This window comes from Dendrobates tinctorius, unplaced genomic scaffold (genome assembly GCF_039654945.1).
Source record: "Dendrobates tinctorius isolate UK_male_01 unplaced genomic scaffold, ASM3965494v1 ptg000084l, whole genome shotgun sequence".
In the NCBI taxonomy this organism is placed as follows: Eukaryota; Metazoa; Chordata; class Amphibia; order Anura; family Dendrobatidae; genus Dendrobates; species Dendrobates tinctorius.
Genome location: NW_027361752.1, coordinates 49,628,175 through 49,642,504, shown reverse-complemented (window position 1 = coordinate 49,642,504; position 14,330 = coordinate 49,628,175). Strand labels below are relative to the sequence as shown.

Sequence of the window (14,330 nt, the reverse complement as noted above, 5' to 3'; positions counted from 1 at the left end):
ACTTTTTTTTTTTTTGAAGTCTTTCTCCTAAAATGTTAGATGATCCCTTTGTTCAGCAGCTCCTGGGGACAGGCACTACCATGTTTTGTTTTAGGAACAGTAAAGTCTGGCAGCATTATATTTCTATCACTTTGCACTGCCTGGCTTGGCTTGATAAGACTTACATTGTTTTGTTAACAGGAGGCTATGGAATATGAGATAGAAAAAAAAAAAGGAACATTACATGGGTCAGAAAAGGGTGAAAAAGTAGAAAAAAAATTAAGAAATGTATAAAAAGAAATCAGGTGAAATAGATCAAATTTTAATAGTCGTTTCGTCATACGTTTCATTAGGTTTCATTGTCTCCTATGATTGATTCTGAATTTTGCAAAATGCATTACCGCGATTTCTTATCCCTTTTAATTCACACTATTATTATATTATACCAATGATGGACATTGTGTATTGTCATTAGGAGTTTACAAAGTACATAAGATTAAAAATAGAGCAAAAAAAAAAATGTACTTGCTGTTTGCACTATTTTTTATATGCATCTACTATTGCTGCATAAGGGTTAATAATTTTTCTTTTTTCCTATTATTATCAGCTAAATAACAGGTTTTATGGCCGTTTGGGGAGATTTTTCTTCATGGAATAAAAATTCATTGGAATTTTTTTTCTTACCGAAGTTCAAGTGGATCTCAATGTTTCCTTTCCACTTTTCCTTCTTTTTGGATGCACTCCTAATTTTGTCTTCAAAAATTTGCATCAAAACTGGAAAGCAAAATAGCTAAAAAAATGTTTTTTGACAAAATCATAAATCAGCTTATGCCTTATGATAATCCATCCTGTTCCACAGGTTTAGGATTTTTTTTAAAATTTATTTACTTATTTATATTATTTACTTTTTTTTTTTTTTGTTGCTTTGCAAACTTTAGTGCACTTTTTTTTAATCTAATCCCAAGAGTGAATAAAGCCGGGTGGAGAGAGATCATTTTTTTTATTCTTCTCCTTCTATTAGGATCCACTTTTGAGTTTGGATGAAACAAACCACATCACAAATTGCCTAAATTTGCAATGGTAACTTCCAAAAAAACATGCAGGCAAAGGTCAACCATAAAATGTGTCTCACGTATATACAGTAGTTGGTAGACACTGCCTTTAATGCATATCTGATTGGTATTTATTAATTTTCATCACCACCATCATCATCATCATCATGAAGGTCAAGAATATAGCGCAAAATGCATAACTGATTTTTTTTAACCTTTTTTTTATTGTTTTGAAGGAGGTTTATACTTTTTTTTCTTCTGACTTACTTGGTTCAATATTTTTTTTTTAAAGCAATGTGAATGTAATATTGCAATATTCTGTACTCTAAAAGCTAAAAAGGTTTTCTTAAATTCCTAAAAAAAAGCCATTTATAAGAAAATGTTATAATTAATAAATATTGAAATATAATGCATATTCTATAACATACAGTTGTGTGAAAAAGTGTTTGCCCCCTTCCTGATTTCCTTTTCTTTTGCATGTTTGTCACAATTATATGTTTCAGATCACCAAACAAATCTAAATATTAGACAAAGATAACACAAGTAATCACAAAATGCAGTTTTTAAATTAAGGTCTTTATTATTAAGGGAAAAAGAAATCCAAACCTACAGGGCCCTGTGTGAAAAAGTGATTGCCCCCTAAACCTATTAACTAGTTGGGCCACCCTTAGCAGCAACAACTGCAATCAAACATTTGCAATAACTGGCAATGAGTCCTTTACATTGCTCTGGAGGAGAAATTTTGGCCACTCATCTCTGCAGAATTGTAGTAATTCAGCCACATTGGATGGTTTCCGAGCACGAACCACCCTTTTAAGGTCATGCCACAACATCTCAATCAGATTAAGGTTGTGATTGTGCTTCAGCTTGAGGTCAGGAGCACATGGCCGGACATTCTCCTTCAGGATTTTTTGGTAGACAGCAGAAATCATGGTTCCATTTACCACAGCAAGTCTTCCAGGACATGAAGCAGCAACACAGCCCCAGACTATCACACTGCCACCACCATATTTTACTGTTGGTATGATTTTCCTTTTCTGAAATGCTGTGTTACTTCTACACCAGATGTAATGGGACATACACGTACCAAAAAGTTAAACTTTTGTCTTGTCAGTCCATGGAGTATTCTCCCAAAAGTCTTGGGGATCATCAAGATGTTTTCTGGCAAAACTGAGATGAGCCTTTATGTTCTTATTGCATAGCACTAGTTTTCGTCACACTTTTTCATCTTGACTAGTCTCTTTCTTATGGTGGAGTCATGAACACTGACCTTAACTGAGGCAAGTGAGGCCTTTAGTTCTTTGGATGTTGTTGTGGGGTTTTTGTGACCTCTTGGATGAGTAGTCCCTGCACTCTTGGAGTAATTTTGGTTGGCCAGCCACTGCTTGGAAGGTTCACCACATGTTTTCACCATTAGTGGATAATGGCTCATGCTGTGGTTTGCTGGAGTTCCAAAGCTTGAGATATTACTTTATAACCTTATACAGACTGATAGATCTCAATTACTTTGTGTCTTGTTTGTTCCAGAATTTCTTTGGATCGCAGTATGATGTCTAGCTTTTGAGGATCTTTTGGTCTACTTCACTTTGTCAGGCAGGTCCTGTTTAAGTGATTTCTTGATTGAGAACAGGTGTGGTAGTAATCAGGTCTGGGAGTGGCTAGGGAATTTGAACTCATCTTCCCGGAGATGTGCTAAGCCACAGTTCATTTATGTTTAAAAGGGGGAGGTGAGGGACAATCCCTTTTTCACACAGGGCCTTGTAGGTTTGGATTTCTATTTCCCTTAATAATAAATACCTTCATTTAAAAACTGCACTTTGTGTTTACGTGTGTTATCTTTGTCTAATATTTACATTTATTTGGTGATCTGATACATTTGAGTGTGGCAAATATGTAAAAGAATATGAAATCAGGAAGGGGGCAAACAATTTATCACACAACTGTATACAAATTAATAATAGTAATGTAACAGCACATTTCTTATATGTGTATATTTTCTTAAAGGGAGCCTGTCATTTGATTCATCCTGCTCAGATCAAGGGCATCATGAATCAATACCATGTCTTTTTCTGAAATGTCGGAAAGCATTACTTTAAGATGTGGCCACAGACCATAGGGAGAAACAAGACTAATCCAGTGCAACCCTTGGCCGGCTTCTCCCAGCACCGTTCTAGGTGATTGACAGGTCTCCCCTTATATACACACATGGAAGAGACCTGTCAATCAACTAGAGTGGTGCTGGGTGAAGCCGGCTGGACTAGTCTTGTGTCCAGCCAGCTAAGCTTCCCAGTGGGCTCTTCAGACTGTGCAGCCATGATCTGATTCATGCTTCCCATGGTGAGGGCAGCAAGAATCTACTGACTGGTTCCCATTAAAGGCAATGTATTATCTGAATGTTTTTCTTTTATGTTTTTATATTTTTTTATAATTTATTTTTTATCCAAGTAAATATTAAATACATTTTTGTATATATATTTTATGTATATTTATTTAAATAATACTGTATATATTATTATTAGTATTATATATACCATATATTTATAAATACATATTATAAATACTTTGTATATATATTTTTAAAACACATTATAGTACGGTATATAATTTTTTTGTTGCTATTCTTACATTTTACATCACAATAAAAAAAATACTGACATCTTAGAGTTTTCAGTAGGAGCCTTATAGTAGGCTGAAACTTCTAGCTGTCATTGCAGGGCAGGGTTACAATGGCAGGTAACACCTTTATTAAACTAGAGGCACAGTATGGACTTTACGCAAATTTACGCCTTCATAAGAAAGAAGTCATGTTTTTCTAATCCTTACTCCCTTCATGACCTTTGACGTACATTTACGTCATAGGTCGTGTCCCTGCCTTTGATGCGGGCTCGCACGTCAAGCCCACATCTTTCCCTGCACATGATGGCTGATTTAATCAGCTATTATGTCCCTTTTACAGCCACGGATGGATCGGTGATCCACCTGTGGCTGTTAACCAGTTAAATCCCACTGTAAATCATTGACAGTGGCTGGAAGCACGACTTTCATCTTTCCCAATGGCGTGTCGGTCACATGATAGTGGGGCGCTGATGGGTTGTTTTGACAGCCAATGGTCTCCTGATGACCTCTGTGCCTGTCATTACAATGCTCCTGTGAATGCCGGCTCTTGGCCGGCGTTCATAGGAGATCATGATTTTCTCTGTGCATAGCAGTGCTGACGCATAGCATGTATAGCACAAGTGATAACACAATTGCAGCTTCAAAAAATGGTGAAAAATTTTTAAAAAAATCAAAATGCCAGAATTATGTTTCTTTTGTCTTCCACAAAATTGCAATAAAATGCAATTAAAACATTGTATCTACCCCAAAATGATATCAATAAAAATGTCAGCTCAAGGCGCAAAAATAAGTCCTCACCCAAACCCAGATCTTGAAAGTTGAAAACGTTACGGGTCTCGGAAAATAGCAATATAAGCGAACATTTCTTTCCTTACAAATGTTCAAATTTTTTCCCACCACTGGAATTGCACTTTTTTTTGCAATTTCACTGCATTTGGAATTTTTTCCCCGCTTTCCAGTGCATCACATGATAAAATGAATGGAGTCATTCAAAAGTACAACTCGTCCCCGCAAAAAACAAGCCCTCATACGGCTGTGGGGATGGAAATGAAAAAGCTTATGGCTCTTGGAAGAAAGGAAGGAAAAAAACAAAACTGCTAAAACCTTGATAAAAGGCAGAAAACGCTTAGAGCTTTTCCAGGCAAGACTATGCCATGTCCGTCCGAGTAATCCTAAAGTCCCCCATGCTTATTGGTGGAAAGTTGGTGCGACCAGTTGATCCTCTGATGTATATGGTGTCCTGCTGACTCTTCTCTGAAAGGTGATCTCAGGGAGAAAAGGATCTGGTTTTGGAACTTCAATAGTTACAGAGATACATAGGTTGAAAAAAGACTGAGGTCCATCAAGTTCAACCTTTCTCCACCAATTATACAACCTCTACCTCTTGAATATTTATGGTCCATGATGTCATTCGTTCTTACAAGAGCATCCAGCCCTTATATAAAAGCTGTTATAGTGTTGGCCATTACTACCTCTTGTGGTCGGCATTCCACATTACTATTATTATTATTTATTTATATAGCTCCATTGGTTCCATGGTGCTGTACATGAGAAGGGGTCACATACAAATTACAGATATCACTTACAGTAAGCAAACTAACAATGACAGACTGATACAGAGGGGAGCCCTTTTGGGCTTACATGCTACAGGATGGTGGGGAAGGAGACAGTAGGTTGGGGGGTTGCAGCAGTTCCAGTGTTGGTTGAGGTGATTTCTCCGGTAGTGCTGAGGAGGTAGCGGGGTCATTGCAGGCTGTAGGCTTTCTTGAAGAGGTGGGTTTTCAGGTTCCGTCTGAAGGATCCAAATGTGGTTGATAGTCGGACATGTTTGGGCCAAGAATTCCAGAGGATGGGGGATATTCATGAGAAGTCTTGGAGGCCGTTGGGTGAGGAGCGAATAAGTGTGGAGGAGAGAAAGAGGTCTTGGGAGAACCGGAGATTACGTGAGGGAAGGTATCGGGAGATCAGATCAGAGACATATGGGGGAGACAGGTGCTGACTGCTCAAACTGTAAATAATCCTTTCCTATTTAGTTGCTGTAATCGCCTTTCTACCACCTGTAATGAGTGCCATCGGTCCTCGACTTTTCCAACCTCTCCTCATATGAGAGACCTCCATCCCTTGTAATAATCTAGTTGCCGCCTTTGAACTGACTAAAACTTCTGAATATTCTTTTTAAAATGTGCAGCCCAAAACTGTATGCGATTAATCCAGTTTTCAGGCATGGTAAGCATCTCTCTCTTCTCTCTCTTCATTGAAAATAAATGAATGCTGGTCCAAGCCGAGTGCCCATGTGTATGGGGTAGTTGGCAGAGATAACAGCTATCTCGTGTGTACGGTCAGTCTAAGACATTGAGTTTTCCAATTTTGGTGACTAACATAATGGTTCTGATTGATCCTTTGTGTTTGATTACATTTTGTCCCCACTCCTCAGTAGCGTAAATACCGGGGGCAGAGGGTGCGACTAGTGGGGCCCACCGGGAGCTACATTACACTTAACTGTATTGGTGTGCACAACAGGATGATGCAATGGCCAAGGTGCCAACGCACACACAGGAAGACAAGGCGGCCATTGCATCATCCTGCCATGGCTGAGAGAAGTAGCGCAGAGACATCAACGCGTTGGTCTGCCCGGTGGACTCGTCAGGATCCCGGATTAGATAAGTGTATGAAATTTTTTACTTTAAAACTTTTTGTGGGTCTGTGGGTGCATCATACAGTCGGACCATCGTACAGTGGGGAGAGAGACTCTCATACATTTTAGGGGAGACTGTGGGGGGCCTTCAAAGTGTGGGGGCCATTGTACAGAGTGGGGGCCATCATGTAGAGTAGGGTCTATTATGGGGGCCCTCATACAGTATGGATGCTAATGTGAGGGTCAATATACAACTTAGGGACTAATGTGGGGGCCCTCATACAGTATGGGAGCTAATGTGTGGGCCCTTAAAGTGGCACTACTGTGGGGGCTATCATAAAATGTGGAGACTATTGCGAGGGCCATCAAAAAGTGTGGAGACTATTGTGAGGGCCATCATAAAGTGTGGAGACTATTGTGAGGGCCATCATAAAGTGTGGAGACTACAGAGAGGGTCATCATACAGTGTGACGACTTCTGTAAGTGGCCTTAAACTCTGTTTTGGGGGAGCAGTGAGGACATCATACTATGTATAGGGGAGCTGTGAGGCCATCATACTGTGTATGGGGGGCTTCACATCGGGAGACTCAGGGGACATTATTAAAGAGATTATATACTACTAATTGCACCCCCTTTCATTACTCCTAACTCTTTTCTAATACACTTTTAGTACTTGCCCTGCTCCTGTAAGCTCATCTCTCCATGGATCATATATTGTTCTGTTTTGAGTCTGGCTCTGCTACTTCCGATATTGGAACTGGAATCGGACGAACAGAGCAGGTCACTAGTGGAGACAGGGGTATGACAGCAGTCTGCATGCATGCTCAGATCATACTTCACTCTCCTATCTGTTTGGGTGCTGCTTTGAAGTGCCATCTGTTCAGCTGACAAGCCCTGCAATGTGCTGATAATTAGAAAGTATATCACAGGGCTTGTCAGCTGAAGGAACAGCACTTGTGAACTTGCTCATGCGTGGTGCCGACTGAGTCTGCTGATGCTTTGAAGTGCCGTCTCCAAGTAGAGAGGAGAGTAATGTCTGATCTGACCATGCGTGCTCAGACTTCTGTCACTCACCGAGACGTAGACTCAGCCCCACCAGTGACGTGCCCTGCTCCGTTCGTCTGATTACGATCCAAAGAAAGTTATAAAACTTTGCAATTCACTTTATTAGGGAATTTGTCTTCATTCCTATAAAAAAAAACAATTGCATAAAAGTGGCTTCCACACCCAGGCTTTTTCCCAGTCTATTTGCTTGTCTTCAGGTGCATTGATATCAGAATATACTCATCTGGAGTACAGGTGATGGCAGTGATGGGTCAGCTCAGCTTCTCTGTCACTAACTCTGGGGAGAAGCTGCTGAAGGAGATTGTTCTGATAAGAAGAGAACTCAGGCGAAGAGACAAGTGCTGAACCATCACTGCCATCATCTGTACTCCAAAGGAGTATGTACTTATATCAATGCAGGTGAGTAGATTGGGGAAAAGAAAATTAAGACATATTCCATAATAAAGTGATTTGCATATTTTCATCACTTTCCATGCTGGACAAAATGATTTAAAAAAAAAATGAAAGTTTCATTACTTTTTGAAGAAATAATTTTTCTTGTATTGTTCTTGTACTTCGGTCCTTCAAGTCTCAGAGGAGTGGGGAATTATTGCGCAGTGCAAACTGCCTTGTTTTCTGTTGAGCAGATGGCATATTTGTAATGTGCTAACTCATGTGTCCCGGTGACATGTTGAGGTTTGTGGTCATTCCGCAGCTTTGCAGCGTTTCATCTGTGTGACCGAGGGCAAACATTCTGAGCGTTGTAACTGACTCACAGACGCTAACCGCAGCCGAATGCAAGAAGCAGCAGGGGGAATGTCTTGAATGCAAGCAATGCACGCGTGAGACGGCTGTAAAAATAGAAATATGCTTCATAAAATGGAAATTCTACATTTAAAGTAGCTGTCTACTGGTGAGGATCACGTCTTTGTTACAGGAGTCTCGGAAACAGAAAGCAATCCCATGGAGACCCTCAGTGATCATTTATAACCTGTAGCGAAGCATTGAAGTGAGTGTTCTCAATTTCCCTACGGCACCACCACAGGGGACATGATGTATTACGTTATTACATGATGCTGGCTGGAATTTAATAGCTATCAATGTAGTGAATGGATTTATCTCAAAACGGCTACTGCATTCCCTGCTTCTGCTTTTATATGGGCCATGATTATCCTTATTGATTAAGGCTTAGCAAATTTTTCCACCCACAGGTTTTGCATGTCCTGCCTCCCTCACTGGCTTACATGAAGCAAGCTTTAGGCTGAGTTCACACGTGGCGTTTTTTTCCCGTTTCCGCGGCGGTTTTAACCGCGCGATTTTGCCGCGAAAACGCGAAAAATAAGCATCCCATGCATTCCTATGGGATTCCACAATGCTGTGCTAATGCTGCGGTTTTTACCGCGGCGGAATCGCTTCGCGGTAAAAAACGCAGCATGCTCATTAATTTGCGGAATTGCGGCGATCCCGCACCCATAGGAATGCATTGTTCCGCTTACTTTCCGCATGTGGCTGTGCACACCATGCGGAAAGTAAGCAGAACAATTGCGGATGGTACCCACGGTCCGGAGGAGAGGAGACTGTCCTCCGGGCTTTGGGTACCATATCCCTGTAAAAAATAGAATTTAAAATAAAAAATATTGTTATTCTCACCCTCCGACGTCCCGCGCAGCCTTCCCGCTTCTCTTCACGCTCTCGTTCCCAGTAATCCTTTGCGAAAATGCTCGCGATGACGTCCCTTCTCGCGAGATCGCGAAGTCTCGCGGTCATTCGCGCGACGTCATCGCGAATAACGGCGAGACGTCGCGATCCCGCGAGAACTGACGTCATCGCGGGCATTTTCGCAAAGGATTACTGGGAACGGATGCGCGGGACGTCGGAGGGTGAGAATAACACCATTTTTAATTTTTTTTTTACATTCTATCTTTTACTATTGATGCCGCATAGGCGGCCTCAGTAGTAAAAAGTTGATCACACTTGTCAAACACTATGTTTGATGAGTGTGACCAACCTGTCAATCAGTTCTCCAAGCGATGCTACAGATCGCTTGGAAAACGCTAGCATTCTGCAAGCTAAATACGCTTGCAAAATGCTAGTTTTTCCGCGGGAAAATCGCGGGAATTTAAAATGCGATTTTCCCGCGGACTGGAATTCCGGAATTCTCGCGGTAATTTCCGCGAGAGTTCCGGTACGTGTGCACTTAGCCTTATAAGCAGAGAAAGCTTAGACAAGCCAGCGCTAATAATCACCACCACTGAGGGAGGAGGGGATATGCAAAATCAGTGGGGGGATTCATACGCTGAGCCTCTTGTCCAAACCTAGGGAACATCAAACACCCTAATTAGCTTATTACCAGCAATTAAATCACTAAAGGTTCGATTTTTATAAGGCACTAGCTGAAGAGCCCGGCGTTGCCTGGGCATAGTAACCAACTGTGGTTAGTTATAACAAATTATAATGATTATATTGCACATAAAAACATTTCACATCATATATTTAACACTACAGATTTGCAACACAAATTAACTAAACGATTACCCAAGTATTGATAGTATTTTATTTTCAACTCATTCAAGAGCCTTTTGATAAACAACATTTTTTGTTTTTCCTTGCGATGCAAAGATGAATAGATTTTTGGCAGTTCCAACTCTTGAACAGATCACGTAAAGTTGACCATGAGAAAACTATGGAGATTGCAAATCGATCCCTACTACTTAAATCGATCCCTACTACTTTCAAGGACTGTCCCTGAGCATTGTTAATGGACATTGCAAATAGCAGTTGAACTGGAAACTGGAGGCGTTTAAAATCAAAAAACAAATCAGATGGAATGAGTGGAATTCTTGGAATGAAAATGTCCTCTCCTTTGGCACATCCTGTTTCTGAGCTGTGTATCTAACCCTATCCTGTGTGATAATGTCTGCTAAGCTGTGTACCTAATCCTCTCCTGTGTGATACTTTCTGCTGAGCTGTGTAGCTAATCCTATCCTATGTGATTCTGTCTGCTGAGCTGTGTATCTAATCCTATCCTGTGTGATACTGTCTGCTGAGCTCTGTATCTAATCCTATCCTGTGTGATACTGACTGCTGAGCCGTGTATCTAATTCTATCCTGTGTGATACTAACTGCTGAGCTGTGTATCTAATCCTATCCTGTGTGATACTGACTGCTGAGCCGTGTATCTAATCCTATCCTGTGTGATACTGACTGCTGAGCCGTGTATCTAACCCAATCCTGTGTGATAATGTCTGCTAAGCTGTGTACCTAATCCTCTCCTGTGTGATACTTTCTGCTGAGCCATGTATCTAATCCTATCCTGTGTGATTCTGTCTGCTGAGCTGTGTATCTAATCCTATCCTGTGTGATACTGTCTGCTGAGCTGTGTATCTAATCCTATCCTGTGTGATACTGACTGCTGAGCCGTGTATCTAATTCTATCCTGTGTGATACTGACTGCTGAGCTGTGTATCTAATCCTATCCTGTGTGATACTGACTGCTGAGCCGTGTATCTAACCCTATCCTGTGTCATAATGTCTGCTAAGCTGTGTACCTAATCCACTCCTGTGTGATACTTTCTGCTGAGCTGTGTAACTAATCCTATCGTGTGTTACTGACTGCTGAGCCATGTATCTAATCCTATCCTATGTGATACTGACTGCTTAGCCGTGTATCTAATCCTATCCTGTGTGATTCTGTCTGCTGAGCCGTGTATCTAATCCTATCCTGTGTGATCCCGTCTGCTGAGCCGTGTACCTATTCCTATCATGTGTGTTACTGACTGCTCAGCCGTGTATCTAATTCTATCCTGTGTGATACTGTCTGCTGAGCCGTGCACCTAATACTATTCTGTGTGATACTGACTTCTGAGCTGTGTATCTAATCCTCTCCTGTGTGATACTGACTGCTGAGCTGTGTATCTAATCCTATCCTGTGTGATACTGACTGCTGAGCCGTGAATCTAATCCTATCCTGTGTGATACTGCCTGCTGAGCCGTGTATCTAATCCTATCCTGTGTGATACTGACTGCTGAGCCGTGAATCTAATCCTATCCTGTGTGATACTGCCTGCTGAGCCGTGTATCTAATCCTATCCTGTGTGATACTGACTGCTGAGCCATGTGTCTAATATTCTCCTGTGTGATACTGACTGCTGAGCCGTGTATCTAATCCTCTCCTGTGTGATACTGACTGCTGAGCCATGTATCTAATTCTATCCTGTGTGATACTGGGCTCCCCCTGCAGTCTGTGTCAGAGGGTGGTCTGTGTTGGCACAGTAATAAATTGTGTTATTTCCAGCTTTACAGAAGGACGATAACACCATAGAAATGATAAGAATAATAGGCCTCAGTTACCACAACTGTCTACAAAGAAAACTGTTGCTGATAGCGACCAATCACAGCTCATTTTTCATCTTTTAAACAGCTCTGGGACAGCGTGGCGAGTTTTGAGTGGCGACTTTTGTGTTTCGACTTTTATGTGGCGAGGTTGGTGTATGTGTGGTGAAATGTGTGCTGAGGGTGGTATATGTGGTGAAGCACGTGGTAGTGTGTGGCGCATTTTGTGTGTGTGTTCATATCCCCGTGTTGGGTGAGTATCCCATGTCAGGGCCCCACCTTAGCAACTGTATGGTATATACTGTTTGGCGCCATCACTCTCATTCTTTCAGTCCCCCTTGTTCACATCTGGCAGCTGTCAATTTGCCTCCAACACTTTTCCTTTCACTTTTTCCCCATTATGTAGATGGGGGCAAAATTGTTTGGTGAATTGGAACGCGCGGGGTTAAAATTTCACCTCACAACATAGCCTATGACGCTCTCGGGGTCCAGACGTGTGACTGTGCCAAATTTTGTGGCTGTAGCTGCGACGGTGCAGATGCCAATCCCGGACATACACACACACACACATACATACACACACGCACATTCAGCTTTATATATTAGATATATCCCTTAAAAGGCTATGTGCTTAATCTATACTGTCAGTTTAGGCTGATAAAATCTCTTTAAATATGACTATTTATTTATTTTTAGTAATTGAAGGGATTATTACTTTGGACAATATTTTTTTTTGCTAGAAAGGTTCTTGAAAAATTGATTATCTGCAAAGTGTGGGTTTAAGTGTTGAGTTTCCCTGCAGTGCCCCCACAGGAGAAAAAAGTATTACACAGGCACCACTTAAATCAACACAGCATGTTCTTCAAAGCGATAAATGCCCATTAATTATACACTGGTAAGTATATGAGGATTTTGAATAGGGGATTGCTTTCTATTAATCCAGAAATCATGAATAAAACTTATTAAAATGGGTTCTACAATCCATACAGGTCCTTTAACACCGTACGGCATGTTTTCCAGCCTGATCACAGTAAACTGCTATTGCAGCATAAAATCTAATGATAAAAGGTCTGTAGACAGATACTTCCTCTGTCAATTTCCCATACTGATAATGAGCCAAATCAAGGAGGACTAATACAGGAAACGTTTCCAGCTTCCTGTCTAAGAGAATTCTGTCCTCTGCCTTTAACAAAGGTGATTCAGCCACATGACACTAATGTAAAAAGTACCGACTACCCAACAGAGATTCTATCATTCCCTCAATTTTCCATTTCATAATGTATACCTTACAGTAAAGTAATGTTTTAAAATTAAAACAAATATATATATATATATTACACATTTTCAAAATAAAATCTTAAAATCTTAATCATAGGTTTTAGCAGCTTTCATTCTTGAATTCTTGAATTTTTTTTGCTTTTAATTCAAGAATATTGTATGTGAGATGATCAGATTTTTTGTATTATTGGTAATCATAGAAAAGTAAATGAAGCTGAAAGCTAACATGCCAGTTGATACATGCTGCCCGAACCGTCAATCAGACCCTGACTCTATCATTTCAGCCGGTATGTTTTCCTCTGAAATGATTCCGAAAAAATAATTTCTTTTAAAGGCCTGCAGGCTGTGCTTTGGGTGTTATGTTTGTCTGAAGTTTTGCTCTATTGAATTCCTTCCTACCATATTATCAACATTTATCTGCAACCCCTCTTTATGACCCCTGCTGTCTCACAAACACTGCATTCACAAAAAAGTTTTTACATTTTCCTTCACTGTATGATAATGAGCGCTAAAGACGTCTCTGTACCATGCTCTGCTTTCCCCTTCCACAGAGCCAGGCAAATCTTGCGCCTGTGCCATTTAGAAGAGAATCAAGTTGGTATCACCAGAGAGATTTCACTGGGGGCGTGTACTTCTTCCTCTTTGTAATGCTGACCAATCACAAGTAGGTAGATGCACATCTCCACATCGGGGAAAAAAAGAACACCTCCCCAAAAAAGCACTGGCAATTAATCTTCTCTCCTCACTGCAGTGTGATGACATGTACCTGAGCACCTGAGATTTCATCTCCAGCAGTCAGTATGGGGGGATGGGGCAGTACAGCAGAAGTTGAGTCTTATTACAAACACTTCTACTAGCTCTATTCTCAAATTCAAATGAGCTTTATTGGCAGGACCAAATACACATTAGCATTGTCAAATCAAGTGTAGTACTACCAACTCTGCTGTACTGCCCCTCCTCCCACACTGACTGCTGGAGATGAAAGCTGACACTCAAATCTGCTATGCAGACTATGTTATTATGTCTCACTCAGAGCCTGTTCTAAGCTATAGTTGGGTGTTTTCTTTTTTCCTTTAGTATGTGAATTCCTGTTTTTGATTGGCAGAGCTGGCAGCGCTATGAATGGAGAACTGCTAGAAGTGTTTGTAATGAGACTGCAAGAGATGAGGGATGACACTGCAATAAGGAGAACTGACTGTCTGACAACACTGTTGGTGGAGGCGTGTTCTTCTTTCCCCCTGGTGCTGTTGTCTGCTAATGATTGGTCAGCATCAAAAAGAGGAAGGAGTACACGCCCCCAGTGAAATCTCTCTGGCAATGCCCACTTAGGCCATAAAAAAATTAACTGTTTAACTTCCAAATGTTTGATTACTAATATATAACTGAAAGGCATA

The 14,330-nt window shown here is 40.9% G+C and overlaps 1 protein-coding gene across 2 annotated transcripts in view; it reads left to right on the top strand.

The window, feature by feature from the left end:
* ERG (ETS transcription factor ERG) overlaps nucleotides 1-14,330 on the top strand; it is a 296,084-nt gene that overhangs the window by 197,421 nt on the left and 84,333 nt on the right. The gene's annotated exons all lie outside the window — the stretch shown is intronic.